Source organism: Macaca fascicularis, chromosome 6, assembly GCF_037993035.2.
Source record: "Macaca fascicularis isolate 582-1 chromosome 6, T2T-MFA8v1.1".
NCBI classification, from domain to species: Eukaryota; Metazoa; Chordata; class Mammalia; order Primates; family Cercopithecidae; genus Macaca; species Macaca fascicularis.
Window position 1 is genome coordinate 64317805 of NC_088380.1, and position 18107 is coordinate 64335911.

Below are 18107 nucleotides of genomic sequence, written 5' to 3' on the forward strand. Positions count from 1 at the left end.
AAATGAAGAGAAGGGAATACATGAAAATTCATTTTAGAAGGTAAGAAATGGTGACCAGTAAGATTCAGGAAGAGGAAGAGGAAGAAACCAAGGATGACCTTCAGGCTTCTGGCTTGATTGATTTTGCCATTAACTAAGAGAGAAAGTACAACTGTAGCAGTAGGTTTAAAGAAAAGAGAATGAGTTCCATATCCATAGTGCTATGATTGATGTTTCTAGAGGATGTGCAAAGGATGCAACTCAGTGAACATCTGAAGGGTGCAGATCTAGAGTTCAGAAGAGAGTTCTGGAAAGTTCTAGTATGTAGATGATAACCAAGACTTGGTGCATAGAGAAAATGATGTGCTGGAGAATGTTTCAAATGATAGAAGAGCAGATTGAGAAGTAGGGCACACGGTATTTATGGGCAGCCAAGGAAAACAAGTTCACAAAGGAGACTTGAAAGAGGAGTGGTCAAAGGGATAGATGGAGAATCAAGTGAGAACGGGACACAAGAAGCCAAGAGAGGAGCCCGTTTTAAGAAAGAAGGAGTGATCCACATTTTTGGATGATGTAAAGTGAAATCACAATTGCCAGTCATACAATTTAGGGACGCAGACACAGGACACTACTTGTGGGTGGTAGCTGAAAGGAGGATGAGGATTGAAAAATTACCTATTGGGTACTATTCTTATTACTGAGTGATGAAACAATCTGTACACAAAACCCCCACAGCACACAATTTACCTATATAACAAACATGCACATGTACTCCTGAACTTAAAATAATTTAAAAAGAAAAAAAAAAAAGCTCGAAGTCAACTTGACCGAAGCAGTTTTAGAATAGTTATGAGGGAGAAAGACAGATTGCACTGAATGGAGAAGTAAATGGTGATGAACAAGGTGAGACACTATTCTTTCAGGTACTTTGAAAGAAAAATAAAAGAGAAGGTTATTGAATGAGGATAGTCTAAGGAGGGTTTTATTTCCATTTGAGAGTCTTATATATCACTATATGTTTTTAAAAAGCCAATAAAGCCAGAGTTCAAAGATACAAGCAAAAATTGCCATCTTCTCTATCCAAGTCTTATTTTTCCTTTCTACTCTTGTTCCTGTCTCTTCTACTCCCTTCCTATGCATCTTATTAACGTTTCCTATGCACTTATCTCAAGCTAATTGTTTTTGTCCTCTCCCGATACTTTTACTAATCTGCAGGGAACGGAGCTTGCAACAACCACTAATGGTGAAATCTTTCTTGAGGTCCTTATTGTGACAGACATTTAAATTTATTTATTTATTTCTTATGATTTTCACCAAGAAAAAGACTATTTCATCTCAACAGTGATGGATACATCGTTAATGTAATAGAAGCCAGAAAGCAGTCAGTTAAGAGGCTGACAGGCCAAACTGAGCTGCGATTTTAAATCTCACCAAATCACAACCCTGTTTGCAGGAGGAGGGAAGGTGATCATGTTTCTGAAAAGTTGGCAGCTGCTCCTTTATACTTTTTTCTTCACTCATTGGGATGCACCAGGTGTGATGCATTCCCTACGGCCAATATCACATTAGAGCAAGTGTAGATTACCATACTCTTCAACATCTTTTTGCTCTTGCCTCTATTCATAGAACACAAAAGTCAAAAGACAGGGTCATCTAATGGAGAACAAGCCAAAATTAAAAGGACAGTTAAAAATAGAACTTGGGAGGGAGGAGTTATGTTGATAGTGAAAATTCTGGAAACTGACATATAACCACAGGCTTAGCAAGAAAAAACACGGCTTTCATAAAAGACCATCTGTTGACGCTTGAACTAAGAGGGAAGTCAAGCTTTGCAATGGAAGGTGAGAGGGGAGGGAGAGAGTATTTTTTAACTGATAAGAGATTTGAGGGTATAAGTAAGAAGTGAAAAGTTGATGTCTTAAGAGGGGGTCTTAGAAATTAGATTCTCGGGTGCCATGAATTCAAATCCTGGAGCTATACATTAGGATTTTCACAAAAATACTCTGAAGATTTTGTTTGCATATTATCAAAAACTGAATGCAACCGGAAGAAGACACTCACAAAATCTCTTTTCTTCTCTTGTTCTAGTTTAAAATACAATTACTCTTAAGGCATACTCCACATTTGCTGGCATTTTCCTTTATAGTCACTCTCCTAACGTTATTACAACTCTGTAAAAGATATTTTAATGTTTTTTTAATGTATGTGTCTGCCCTTAAACAGTAAGGGTCTAGAAGGTTTGTTGCTGTTGTTGTTGTTGTTTTGCTTTGTTTTGTTTTGTATTGTCAGTAGAAAAGACAAAAGATTCTTCCTAGGGCAGTGTGACATAGAAAAATATAGTAACAATTATTTGAGATTTATTATTTGTTATCTCCATTTGATCTCTACACCAGCCCCATAAAGATAATGGTTTTAGCCTAAAAGAACCTACCCTTGGATTTAAAATGTAAATTATTCAGTATTAAGAATATCCTAAATTCAACCCACGATCTCATCATTAGAACCAAGTACAGTTTATAGAGTAACTGAGTAAATAAAAACGCAAGACAGGCAGGGCGTGATGGCTCATGCCTGTAATCCCACCACTTTGGGAGGCTGACGCAGGCAGAACACAAGGTCAGGAGATCGAGACCATCCTGGCCAACATGGTGAAACCCCATCTCTGTTAAAAATACAAAAATTAGCTGAGCATGGTGGCACACGCCTGTAGTCCCAGCTACTCCAGAGGCTGAGGCAGGAGAATCACTTGAACCCAGGAGGCAGAGGTTTCAGTGAGCCGAGATCATACCACTGCACTCCAGCCTTGCAAAAGAGCAAGACTCTGTCTCAAAAAAATAAAAACAAAAACAAAAAAACACACAACACAATTATATGCTACGTATAAGAGACTTACTTCACCTTTGAAGATGCACATAGATTGAAAGTGACATGATACCAAAAAAAAAAAAAAAAAAAAAACCTCCCTGAAAATGGAAATCAAAATAAAGTGGAGGTAGCTTTACTTACATCAGATAGAATAGACATTATGTCAAAAACTAAAACAAGACAAAGAAAGTCATTCTATAATGATGACAAAATCAATCAAGATGATGCAACAATTGTAAATAGACACGCGCTCAATATCAGAGCATCTAAATATGTAAAACAAATATTAATAAATTTCAAGAGAGAAATATGTTGCAATACAATAATAGTAAAGGACTTCAACACCCTATTTTCAACAGTGGATAGATTATCCAGACAGAAAATCAATAAGGAAATACCGGACTTGAGCTATACTTTAGATGAAATGGACCTAACAGACATTTCTGGAACATCTCACCCAATAGCAGTAGAATACACATTCTTTTTAAGCACACAGGAAAGATTCCCCAGAATAGATCATGTTTTGGGAGATAAAACAAGTGCTAAAAAATTTAAGAAAATTAAAATCATATCAAGTATCTTTTCCAACCACAGTGGTATGAATTAGAAATCAATTAAAGAAATTATGGAAAATTCACGAATCTGTGGAAATTAAACATGTTCCTAAACAACTAATTGTTCAAAGAAGAAATGAAAGAGAAACTTAAAAATATCTTAAGACAAACAAAAATGGAAAAATATGATACTAAAACTCATGGGATGCAGTAAAACCAGTTCTGGAAGAAAAGTTGATTGTAATAATTGCCTACGTCAAACAAGAAGATCCCAAACAACCTAATGTTATACCTCAAAGAACTAGAAGAAGAAGAAAAAAAGGCCACAATTAGTAGAAGGAAGGAAATAATAAAGATCAGAAAAGATTTAAATGAAATAGATGGAAAAACAACAGAAAATATGAACAAACTAATAGCTGTTTTTTTAAAAAATAAAATTGACAAACCATTAGCTTGACTGAAAAAATAAAGAGAGAAGACTCAAATAAATAAAATCAGAAATGGAAGAGGAGACATTACAACTGATACCATTATAATAAACTGTTACAATTATATGCCAACAAATTGGATGACGTAGACAAAATGAATAAACTCCTAGACATGTATAACACCATAGTATGAAGAAATAGAAAATCTGAACAAATCAATAGGGAGTAGAGAGATTAAATCAGTAATAAAAACGTCTCCCATCAAAGAAAATCCCAGAACCTGATGGCTTTACAGCTGAATTCTAACAAACATTTAAAGAAAAACTAATACTAATCCTTCTCAAATTCTCCCAAACATTTGAAGAACAGGAAATACTTTCAAACTCATTTTATAAAGGCAACATTACCCTGATTCCAAAGCCAGACAAGGACACTATAAGAAAAAATAGTTATAGGCCAGTATCCCTAGAGAAAACAGACGCAAAAACATTCAGCAAAATATAGTTGTCCCTCAGTTTCTGTAGGGTATTGGTTCTAGCACCTCTGTGGATGCTAAAATTCAAGAATACTCAAGTTCCTTGTGTAAAATGGCGTAGTACTTACATATAACCTATGCATATCCTCTCATATCACTTAAAAGCATCTTTAGATTACTTTTAAGACCTACTACCATGCCTATACCTCGCTTCATTTGTGTGGATTCAATGTAGTATTGGGTCTGAGCAAATCCAAGTTATTGAAACTTTGTGGAATTTTCTTGATCTGCACTTGGTTGAATCCACAAATGTAGAACCCACAAACACAGAGGGCACGGCACTAGCAAACCAAGTTCAACAATAAATTAAAAGAATCATTTGGGTGGGTGTGGTGGCTCATGTCTGTAATCCCAGCAATTTGGGAGGCCAGGCCGGGTGGATCATTTGAGGTCAGGAGTTCGAGGCCAGTTTGATCAACATGGTGAGACCCCCATTTCTACTAAAAATACAAAAATTAACCAGGTGTGGTGGTGGGTGCCTATAATCCCAGCTACTTGGGAGGTTGAGGCAGGAGAATTGCTTGAACCTGGGAGGGGGAGGTTGCAGTGAGCTGAGATCACACCATTGCACTCCAGCCTGGGAGACAGAGTGAGATCCTGTCGCAAATTAAAAAAAAAAAAAAAAAAAAAAAGAATCATTCACCATAATCAAGTGGGATTTATCCCAGGGATGCAAGGATATGCAAATCTATAAATGAGATAAAAATTAAGAGTAAGATAATAAAGGACAAAACCCATATGATTATTTCAATAGATATAGAAAAAGCATTTTGACAAAATTCTACATCCTTTCATGATATAAAAATTCTCCATCAATTAGGTATAGGAGGAACATACCTCAACACAATAAAAGCCATATATGACAACTCCATGGCTAAATTCATACTCAACAGTTAAAAATTGAAAGCTTTTCCTCTAAGATTATGAACAAGACAAGGATGCCCACTTTTGCCACTTGAATTCAGCATAGTACTGGAAATCCTAGCCAAAGCCAGTAGGCAAAAGAAAGAAAGAAAAGGCATCCAAGTCAGAAAAGAAATTAAATTGTCCCTGTTTGCTGATGGCATGATTTTATAGAGAAAATCCTAAAAATTCCACCAAAAAACTATTAGAACTGATAAACAAATTTAGTAAAGTTGCAGGTACAAAATCAACATATAAAAATCAGTAATGTTTCCATACACTAAAAATGAACTATTCAAAAAAGAAATTTTAAAAATCCCATTTATAATAAACAACTAAAAAAATTAGTTTTATATAAATCCCATTCATAAGTCCCATTTATAATAAGCAACTTAAAAAATTAGGAATAAATTTAACCAAGAAAATGAAAGATCTGTACACTGAAAATTACAAAACAATTAATTTAAAAGATACAAATAAATGGAAAGAGATCCCATGTTCATGGAATAGAAAAATTAATGTTGTTAAAATGTTCATATTACCCTAAGTGATCTACAGTCAGTGCAATCCTTATCAAAATTCCAATAACATCTTTTACAGAAATAATGAAACAAAAAACTAAAATTTGTATAGAATCAGAAAAGATCTTCAGCGAAACGAGTAAAGCTGAAGGCATCACTCTGACTTCAAAATTACTACAAAACCATAATAATCAAAATAGCATGATTCTAGCATAAAAACAGACACACAGATCAATAAAACAGAACAGAAATCCCAGAAATAAATCCATGCATTTATGGACAATTGATCAACAGAGATGTTAACAACATACAAATGGGAGAGGACAGCCTCTTCAGTAAATGGTGCTGAAAAAACTGGATATCCACACACAGAAGAATGAAATTAGATCCTCTCAAAATGTATTAAAAGCTTAAGACTTGAAATTATGAAGCTGCTAGAAGAAAACACAGGGGAAAAGCTCCTCAGCATTGGTCTGAGCAATGATTTTTTGGATACACCCCAAAAGCACAGGCAACAAAAGCAAAAATAGATAAATGGTATTACATCAAACTAAAAAGCTTCTGCACCTCGAAGGAAACAATCAACAGAGTGAAGAGATGACCTACAGAAAAGGGAGTATATATCCGCAAACCATACATCTGATAAGGGGTTAATATTCAAAATATTTAAGGAATTCAAACTACTCAATAATAAGAAGACAAATAACCGGTCTAAAAATGGGCAGAGTCTAAATAGGCATTCCTCAAAAGAAGACATACAAATGGTTAACAGGTATATGAAAAATGCTAAACATTAATAATAATCAGGAGGAATGCAAATTAAAACTGCAATGAGATATCACCTCACACCTGTTAAAATGACTATGATCAAAAATACAAAATATAAGTATTGGGAAAGATGTGGAGAAAGGAAGCTCTTGTGTACTGTTAGTGGGGATGTAAATTAGTACAGGCATTATGGAAAACAGTATAGAGGTTCCTGAAAAAATTAAAAATAGGACCATCATATGATCCAGCAATCCCACTACTAGGCATATATCGAAAGGATATGTAATCAGTATACCAAAGAAATGTCTTCACTTCCATGTTCATTGCAGCATTATCCACAATAGTCAACATATGGAATCAATCTAAGTGTCTGTCAATGAATGAACGAATAAAGAGAACATGGTATATGTACATAGTGGATTACTATTCATCCTTTAAAAAGAAAATCATGTTATTTGCAACAATATGAATAAACTGGAGGACATTACATTAAGTGAAATAAGCCAGTTATAGAAAGATAAATACTATATAATCTCACTTGTATGTGAAGTACTAAAAAGATCAGTCTCAGAGAAACAGACAGTAAAATGTCAGTTACCAGAGTCAGGGGGGTGGAGAGATTGTGCAGCTGTTGGTCAACAGACACAAAATTTCAGTTAGGCAGAGAGAATAAGTGCAAGGGATCTACTGGACATCATAGTGACTACAACTGATAGCAATATAGAGTACACTTAAAAATTTCTTTTCTAAATCAGAGTTCAAGCAAGATATTAAAACATTTCTGAGAGATTTTAAGTGTTCTAACCACAAAAAAAATGATATGTATGTGAAGTAACACCTAGGCTAAGCTTAATGTAGCCCTTCTGCATTGTATACATATATCAAAACATCAAGTTGTGCACCTGTACACCATAAATATATACCATTTTAATTGCCAATTAAAAACGAAAAAGCAAGTACAGTTTTAGGGTATCTCCAATCTTTTCACATGGGAACTCAATGTCTATTATTTCATTCAACAGAGTAGAATTTGAAAGCTTTTATGTGTCAGGCATGTAAGCTGAGTTCTTTATCACCCTCTGAGGCTCTTTTTCATGGGAATAGCAAGTTGGCCAGTGGTTAGCCTGAGCCCTGTAGTCATAAGAATCAGCCAACCTAAACCTAAGCCACTTCTGAAGGAAAGATACAAGAGAAGTAGGCTTTTTTTTTTTTTTTTTTTTAATAATTTTTGAGTCGCTGTGTCATTCTATTGCCCAGGCTGAAGTACAGTGGTGCAATCACTGTTTACTGCAACTTCAAACTCCTGGGCTCAAGTGATCCTCCTGCTTCAGCTTCCCAAGTAGCTGGTACTACAGGGCATGTACCACAACACCTGGCAATTTTTTTTTTTTTTTAATCTGTCAGAGATGAGGATCTCACTACATTGCCCAGACTGGTCTCGAACTCCTGGCCTCAAGCAATCATTCCACCACAGCCTCCCCAGGTGCTAGGGGATTACAGTCATGAGCCACCATGCCTGGCCAAGATGTAGGCTTTTAAATCTGATTATCTATCTTCATCTTGACCAATTAAATTGAATCTATGTTGAGGAGGTCTGAGACTAAGCATTTTTTTAAAGCTTCTCAAGTGTTTTCCATATGATCCAGTTTTGTGAAACACCGGGAAAAAATACAAAAAAGATAGCACAATTCAGTATAGTTTTCCCAATTTTTGAGCAAAGTAGAGCTTTCTTTGCTATCAAGGGTTATCCAGCTCTTCAAGGGTCATTGCAGTTGCCCTCTTAATTGTTCCTTATTCTTATCCGATTAGGAATTATAAAGTCCAAAAGCAGCAGCTGCCTTATTTACATTAGACTTAACATCCGAGTGTACATTCAACCCTGGGCAGAGCTTGTTAAACCATGGCAATATGTTAAGTCATGGCAAAAAAAAAAAGAAAAAAGAAAAAAAAAACAGCCACTGAACAAACCAATGAACAATAAATGAAGTAAAAGCCATCTGAATGTCTTTCTTCACTTCTGAAGAATTATCTCCCCTTTCCTTATCAGGCTATATCTAATTTCTAGTGGTGGTGAATTTGCCAATCCCTCTTGCGATAGTGTGGGGATATTGCATTAATTTTACCACTGGTGCTATCGGCAGAGGGAGCTTTTGTTGTTTTGAGACAGAGTTTTGCTCTTGTTTCCCAGGCTGGAGTGCAGTGGCGGGATCTTGGCTCACTGCAACCTCCGCCTCCCAGGTTCAAGTGATTCTCCTGCCTCATCCTCCCATGTAGCTGGGGTTATAGGCGCCCGCCACCACACCCAGGTAATTTTTGTATTTTTAGTAGAGATGAGGTTTCATCATGTTGGCCAGGCTGGTCTCGAACTTCTGACCTCAAGTGATCCACCCACCTTAGCCTCCCAAAGTGTTGGGATTACAGGCGTGAGCCATCATGCCTGGCCAGAGGAAGCTCTTTATTCCCAGATAAACCCAGATGCTACAGAATGTGCTTTCCATGTTTCTATAAGAAAGGCATTCATTCTCTGCATAGACTTAATGTGGTAGGCAGCCTCCTAATGATCCCAACACCTGTGCAATGGAGCGAATGTGTCCCCCACTCAAGAAATTCAAATGTTGAAATCCCAATTCTCAATATGATGTTATTAGGAGGTGGGGTGTTTGGGCTATAATTAGATCATGAGGGTGGAGCCCACATGATGGGATAAGTTCTTTTGTAAAAGGGGCCACAAGGAACTCTCTTGCCCTCTTTCCACCATGTGAGGATACAACAAGAATATAGCAGTCTGCAGCGCTAACGTGGGCCCTCACCAAAACTTGACCATGTTCTCAACCTGCTTTTGAACTTCCAGCCTTAAGATCCATGAGAAATAAGTTGCTATTGTTTATAAGCCACCCAGTCTGTAATAGTAGCCCAACTATGACACCCAGCATTCATGCTTGTATTAGTTTTATATTGCTGCAGTAACAAATTACAATAAACTTAGCAACTTAAAAAAAAACACCCACTTATTATCTCAGAGTTCTGTAGGTTAGAAGTCCTACTGATCTCACCAAACTGAAATCGATGTGTTGGCAGGGATGCATTCCTCACTGGAGGCTCTGGAAATGAATCCAATTCCAGCCTCTTTCAGGATGATGGATGGCCAAATTCAGCTCCTTATGACTGTAGGAATGAGGTCCCTAGTTCCTTGCAGGCTGTCACCCAGGGACAGTCTTTGCTCCTAGAATCTGTCAATACACCTTCTCATGCTTTTGATGAGCTCCAAGAGGCCTCTCTCCAGTCATCACCCTTATATCCCAACACCAGCAACAGCATGTCAAATAACTTACAGCCTTTGAACCTCACTGACTCCCTCTTCTGCTGTATCCATTCTGCTTTCCTCCTCCTACTTCCTCTTCTGCTTTTAAAGGTTCATATGACTACATTGGACCCACCTGGATAATCCAGAATAATCACCATAGTTTCAGATCCATAATCTTAATTACAACTGCAAAATCCCTTTTGCCATGTAATGGGACATACCCACAGGATCCAGGAATTAAAGAACATCTTTAGTATGTGCCATTATTATGCCTACCACACACCTTTATACAATTCCCTCCCCTTCATTGTGGAATGGATTTAGCAAATAGAATGCAACAGAGACTATGAGATGTCCTTTGCAAGATTCGGTTATAAAAGACTGCAGCTTCCACTTTTGAACATTCTCATTCTTTCTTGACTACTTATTCTGGGGAAGCCAACTACTATGTATCGAGGCAGACACACAGTGGAGAAAGCCATGGGATTCAGCTTGGAAGCAGATCGTCTTAAGCCTGGTAACAGCCAATGAATGAATTTGGAAGCAGATCTATCCTAAGTTGAACCTTAAGAAATCTGCAGGTCCAGCCAACAACTTAGTTACATTCTTATAAGAGACCCTGAGCCTGAAATACCCAGCTAAGCTACCCTTGGCTTCTCGATATACAGAATCTGTGAGATAATGTGTGTTGTTTTATCATATTCAACTGTTATAATCTGGAATAATTCATTTTGCTGCAATAGATAATGAATGCACCCAGTGACTCTCTTACTGATCTTTTCTAAAACTGGAGACACTTTATTTCTCATCATTTGTATAAAGAAGTCTACAACTAGAAGTTTCTAAGATCTATTATTGTGGACAATAGAAAAGCATTTGTTAATATAGAAACTGGATATATTTAGATGTAGACAAGAAATCTCTGTGTTCAAATAGCCATTGGATTGACCCTTACAGCTTGCTTGGGGTGCAACATTTTCAAAATAAAGAGAAGGAAGGCAGAATCCAGGCAAAAGAAATCCACATTATTATGAACCCTACATCCAAGGAAAGTGATTTCTGTAAATTGGGAGAGAAAAAACCTGAAGATGCACTGTGATGGAGTACAATAAGAACAATGTGTCACCTTTCCTTTTTTAGTTAGAGCCACATAATTGGAGTAGTATTTCCCAGAGTGTGGTCCACAGACCATTTATTTTAGAATCACCTGTGATGGTTGTTTAAATTGCAGATTCCTGGGCCTTCTAAAGTAGAATCCCCAGTGAGTAAACGTCCCTTACTAATAAGCTTCTCGGGTAGTATTAATTCCCTAAAAGTCTGGGAACCACTAACACATGGTTAGGAACGCAGACTTTGAACAATCTGTGTTCAAATCTCACCTCTCTTTTTGTAACTCTGAGGGAGAGAACATTGGCTGTTTGGCTCCTGCAGAATCCCCAGCACCTAGAACAGTGCCTGGCTTGTAGTTGGTGCTCCAAAAATATTTGTGGAATGAAGAATGAATGAATGACCCAGGGCAACAGTTTTAATTTCACTGATTTTCTTAGAAGAAAAAAAAATTAGGAAAATAGCCCCTATCTTACAGGGCTAATGTAAGAAGTAATTTACTTAATAATGTGTGTACAATAGACAGCACTGTGCCTGGTACACATGAAGTGCACAGCTCACAATGGGTGACCTTGGCATTGGTGTTGCTATGGCTATTACAAAGGTGCTTCTGACAGCAGCAATGATCCTCTCAGAGAAACTTGGAAGCTGGAAAATGTGTTCTCTATATGCTTGCTGGATAGATGTTGGTTGAGCATTTTCAGTATTTATTAGAAAAATATATTTCTAGGGCCGGGCGCGGTGGCTCAAGCCTGTAATCCCAGCACTTTGGGAGGCCGAGACGGGCGGATCACGAGGTCAGGAGATCGAGACCATCCTGGCTAACACGGTGAAACCCCGTCTCTACTAAAAAATACAAAAAACTAGTCGGGCGAGGTGGCGGGCGCCTGTAGTCCCAGCTACTCGGGAGGCTGAGGCAGGAGAATGGCGGGAACCCGGGAGGCGGAGCTTGCAGTGAGCTGAGATCCGGCCACAGCACTCCAGCCTGGGCGACAGAGCGAGACTCTGTCTCAAAAAAAAAAAAAAAAAAAAAAAAAGAAAAATATATTTCTTGAGAAGGTCCAAATAATTTTCTTTTCAAGTGAGGCTATGAGGACATCAAAGCACTGGGACATAAGGAAATATCCTTTGTGTGCATAATCTTATTTCTTCTCTGCTATAGCCTGTCCTTTTCTTTATTCTCAAAATAAAGAATTCTGATATTTCTGGCCAGAAATTTCTGAATGTTGGCTAGCTTCAGGAATGAAAGATGTGCCAACTGCTCTAACAGTAATTTTGAAAGTACTTTGAAAAAAAAACTTAAAATAATTTAGATCAAAAATAAAAATTTATTTTAAAATAATTCAGATTAGAATGTTCTCTGTAAATGCAAAGTAGCAATGGTATTTGGAAAAACACTGTGCAATTTAATTACTTTTCTACAAAGAAAATATTAGAGACAGTGACATTTAATTTGACTTAGAACTTAATTAATATAGGATATATTCATTATCTTGATCACATTGCCAATTGCATAGGTGAGGTGATTTTAAAATAGGTTCTTAAAAAATCTTAACATTCTTGCCTTCAAGAAGTAGAACTGAATTTCTCTTCCCTTCACTACAGGCTGAACTTAATGACTTGCTCCTAACAGAATAAAGAAGTGATGATATGGCCGGGTACGGTGGCTCACGCCTGTAATCCCAGAACTTTGGGAGACTGAGGAGGGTGGATCACTTGAGGTCAGGAGTTCGAGACAAGCCTGGCCAACATGTTGAAACCCCATCTCTACTAAAAATACAAAAAAAGTTAGCTGGGCGTGGTGGTGGGCACCTGTAGTCCCAGCTACTCAGGAGACTGAGGCAGGAGAATAGCTTGAACCCCAGAGGCAGAGACTGCACTGAGGTGATATCACGCCACTACGCTACAGCCTGGGTGACAGAATGAGACTCCGTCTCTTTCTTTCTTTCTTTCTTTTTTTTGAGACAGAGTCTTGCTCTGTCACCCAGGCTGGAGTGCAGTGGTGTGATCTCGGCTCACAGAACCTCCCAGGTTAGAGGGATTCTCCTGCCTCAGCCTCCCAAGTAGCTGACATTACAGGCACCTGCCAACACGCCTGGCTAATTTTGTATTTTCAGTAGAGAGGGGGTTTCATCATGTTGGTCAGGCTGATCTCGAATTCCTGACCACAGGTGATCCATCCACCTCGGCTTCCCAAAGTGCTGGGATTACAGGCATGAGCCACTGCACCCAGCTGACTCCGTCTGAAAAAAAAAGAAAAGAAAAAGAAAGTGATGATAGCCTTTGGAGCCTAAGTCATAACAGGCACCATGGTTTCCTTTAGGCTTGTTCTCTTTTGTATCACTCACTCTGGGGGAAATTACCACGTTGTGAAGGAACTTAAGCAATCTAAGACCTCTTGTCCACAGAAAAACCTGAGGCCTCTTGCCACTAGCCATGAGAATGAGCCATGACGGAAGCAAGTCCGCCAGCCGCATTCAAACCTTCAGACGTCTGCAGCACCCTGGCACCCTGGCATCCTGGCTGCAGCCTTATGAAAGGTCCTGAGCCTGGGCCACCCAGCTACACCAGTCCTAAATCCCTGACCAACAGAACCTGTGGAATAGCAAGTACTTGTTGTTTTAAGCCACTAATTTTGGGGATAATTTGTTACACAGAAATAGGTAACAATACACCAGGTGTATAGGTATATAACATTTATCCAATTATAGACTTTAAGTATGAACAGTTTATTATTTGCCAGTTATAACCAAAAGCTAAAAATGTGAAAGATATGTCATAGAATTAAAGTACTATGATTTATTACTATAGGAATATTTGGCTCTTTTAAGAAGACAATGTGCAGATTAGAGCCATGTATAGAACCAGATTTTTGGTAAAACAACAAAAAACATTCCAGAAAAGAATGACATGACTGTGTTAACTACACATTAGAAATAAACATTCAGCTATAATTGCTGGATTCATACTTCTGTTGATTGTCCATATCTTTTCCTTATTCAACTCAACAACTCATAATAGGCTAAAAAGAAAATGTGAACACTAGACAGTTTCTAGCTAACAGTAGTGGAGATGCTTTAATTGAATACAATCCATTTCTGAATATAGTAACTAATGGAGGCAAGAAATAGCTCTGGGACAACACAGAAGATTAGGTTTGATTTTGAAGCAGGAGAATGGCATGGGAAGGAAATACTGTATTTATAATGAAAGGTATATGTATATAATCTGAATACACAGAGAAAGAGAGAGAGAGAGAAAAATGAAGAGACAGAACGAGAGGGACAGCAGGACAGAGACAGAGAGAGGCAGGGAGATACAGACAGAGACAGACAGCAAGACAGAGAGATACAGAGAGAGAGACTGAAACAGCGAGACAGCAAGACAGAGCCAGAGAAAGCGCATGTGACACAAAGAGCAATAGAGAAAGAGCAGTAGATACATACAGCAAAATTACAGAAGAGAGACAGTTTATAGTTTAACTAATTTTGTATGTTAGTTTTATTTTTCCACCTCTCATTGTATTATGAGCATCTTCCCAAGTTACCCCCACATCAATATTTTTAATAAAAAAGAGAGAGACAGAAACACAGAGAGACATTATTTTTAATGACTATGTTGCAATGATTTTAGTGTAGATATTATATATTTATAAGCAGTCCCCTTTTATTCACATTTTGGTTGTTTCTAACTTTTTGGTCATCAGTATGGTTGTGACTTCTAGCTCTCTGGCTAAAGCTTTGCTCTCTTTAGGACAAATTTCTGAAAGTGAAATTTCACTGTGTATGAACATTTTAAATCTCTTATGACAACTTACCAAATTGCTTTCCAAAAACGCCATGCCAACTTACAGATTCATTGGCATGATATAACATTCTTGTCTTACCACATTCTTGCCAGGACTGTAGAATTTTTTAATTGTGCCATTTATTTTTCATGAGTTTCTGAAACATTTTAAAAGAGCTTTTTTACCATCCCCACAACTACCTTACACCATTTTGTTTCCTGCATTGAAAACATTTTCATGTGAAGGTAACTCCTTTTTTAAGCACGGTAAGGCCCTAAACAGCAAGATTAACATCGATTTTCTATGATTTGACATCAAATAGAAATTAGTGACCAAATCTCAAACAAACCATTCAATTCATCAGTTTTGCTTATTAAGAGATAAATGTCTAAAATAGGTTTGAATAGAATAACATACAAGAAGTGAAGGTCCAAGGACCAGATTCTCATTTGAAACTAAGTATTTAATGAAGTCAAAAGTAACCCACATAAACCAGAACCACTGAGGAAAAGGCTTCCAGGGCCAGCTCTGAGAATGCCAAAAGCCTGTAAGCCCCTTTATACTAGGAAAATTGCATTTAAATTTCAAGAGACAGTCACATAAAAGAGAAGAACCAAAATAAAGTGTGTCTAACAAACTTGAGTTTGGGGAATGCACAATGTTTTTCAACAAGACCATGGTCATCAGATCTATCACACATTAGTTACATTGTGCTTTACATAAGTTATTTTGTTCAGTTATCACCAAACCCCTAAAATGTGGTCTATCTATCTAGCATCATAGATAGTAGTATATGAGAAAAATGAGGCTTAGGAAAAGCAAATAACTTGCCGAAAGTGACAGACACAGGAGGCAGCAGGGATTGATTTTAAAGCCAGGTCTTTCTGAGGCCAAATCCTGTACTCTTACTTGCACGTAGTTATCAAAGACTCAATTCATGGTTTTCTTTGTTGAAGATACTAGATTGGAGGCGGCATGCATAGTAAACGAGTGTAGTCTCTGGATTTGGACATCCTTGAATTTGAATCTTGCCCCTGTAGGCTACATTCTAATGTCTATGATCTTTGGTTTCCTTATAATAGCATCTCACGTTAGAGTCAGGATGAAGTGATAAAATGCCCAGGACAATGTGATACTCAGTATGTAGTAGGTACCCCTGAACTTAAAAAAAAAAAAAAAACAGTGTTAAAAATATGTAGTAGTAGTATTATATGTATATTATTTATATGCCAAGAGGACAAGACTGAAAAGGAAACTTTTGTACCCAATTGCCACCACCAGAGGGCAGATTAAAAATTGTTGTGTCTTTTTCTATGTCAGTGTTGATATGGGAAAGTAGAATGTGATGTGAGAGCATAATTTACACACCACTTACCAATCCTTAGATCCTGAGAGAGGGATCTAATTGACTTAAAAAGATAATAAACAACAATATACAAAAGAAATACATGAAGAATGATCTAAATATTATATACATTCAGTTTATATAATTGATGTATACAATTATATAAATATTATTGAAGCAGGAAAGTTTAGCAGTGAGGAAAAATATAAAGTCATCATGAGAAGATTTTTACTGTTAGAAAAGTAATCAGCAAGGAAAAGTAATATCCTTATAATTATTCTAAAATACAACATAGGGATAAAATGAAGAAATTCGGAGATGGAAAAATTATACTAGTACAGCGCTTTCTCTGTTAAGCAATACAAGTGGAAAAATATTTTCCAGAAAGAAAGTGTTAAATCTGAAAATACCACAGAATAAGAGCTTGCTGGAGGGATGGAGGCAGGCAACATGCTTACAGATTGAAAGAATTCCTTAAATATAGGTACTCTCGAGTTATCAAAGATTACCCAAGGAATATGCTTGCCAAAGAAAATAAAATCGATCATTTCTGACCTCTCTTCAGTGTCTCACCCAATGGTAACCATTTGACATTAATACATACATTTCCTCCAGAAAGGCAGAGTCTATGGGGAATCGGATGTGTCCATGGCCAGCTTAATGCCTTAGATCTTTTTCAGAAATATCAAATCTATTGACTGGATTTGATATTGGTTGGAAAGGAACCAATAGCCAATCATTATTAAAGAAGCTTGTTTTACCGATGCTCGACATGTAAATTGGTACCTGCAAAGTGTGTTTTGCTTCTTAATTACTTAATCTTTCAAACAAAAATCAAGTCGTAGGTAATTTTTCTATCTTATTAGCTAAGAATGACTTCCTCAGTCGATACAATAGCAAAACTCTCATACCCACTAAACTCAGGACAGCAATGAGGCTAATGGACTTCTGGGAAGACTGCCATGGAAACAGAGCTTCCATTAAGTGGTCTGGCCTTGCTCCTCCCATGATCCCTCTCAGGTGCGCAGACACTCTGACACCTCCAATGCCTGTAGGCATTGCAGGGGAGCTCCCTAAAATGCCCAATATGAAGCAGAAGTCCACTCAATGACCCTTACTGCTCAAGGGCTCATGTCCCCTAGGGGTCTTCCCAGTGGCTACCAAATGCCCATCCGTGAATCCAACAGGTGCATCAGAATTACGTGAGTGTGTTTCTGGGGATGGGGAAGGGCTAGGGACTACTACAATTACACAACATTCCCAGATCGAACCTCAGACCTACTGAGTAGAATCTCCCACACAGGATGTCAATAATCTATGTTTTTAACTGTTACATCAGATAAGTCTCATAAACATCAAATTTCAGAATTGCTGAACAAGATGAGATATAACAAATGGGGTATAATAACAAGAATACCCAATTTTGTCCATAGTATACTGTGTGTACAGTAACTTAACATGCATTTTTCCACTGAACCATCACAGCTGTGCCATAAGAAAACCACAATTTAAAAGCCTACTTGTATCACTTACTTTACATGCATAATCTTTCTGTATCCTTTATGAGGTAGGTTCTGTTGGCATCCTTATTGTATAATCTAGACAAGGAACCAAGACTTTAAAGAATGATATGGTTGTTTAAGATTAGATTTGCAAAGTGAGTCGAGGTTTGAATTCAGACTGTCTAATGCCCCAAAACATGATCTTTCCACCACACAACATTGTCAAGCTAACTTCTAAGGGGGACAGAGCCAGGCTTCACCATTTGGGATGAAGAAATTTAAATCCAGAAGGCCTAAGACAACATCAGGATCCAGCTTATTTTTGGGTATCTGATGTTTCATTACCTTAACAACAACATTTTTTAGAGGCAGATTGAATGTACTTTTCATTATTTGAAAGGACGCTTCTGAATTGCCTGCATTTAGGATTGCTTTTCAGGCACTAGAAATAGAATTGATCTATTCACATTCTTTGCAGGTTTTCTTAGAACAACCTTCCAACTGAATAG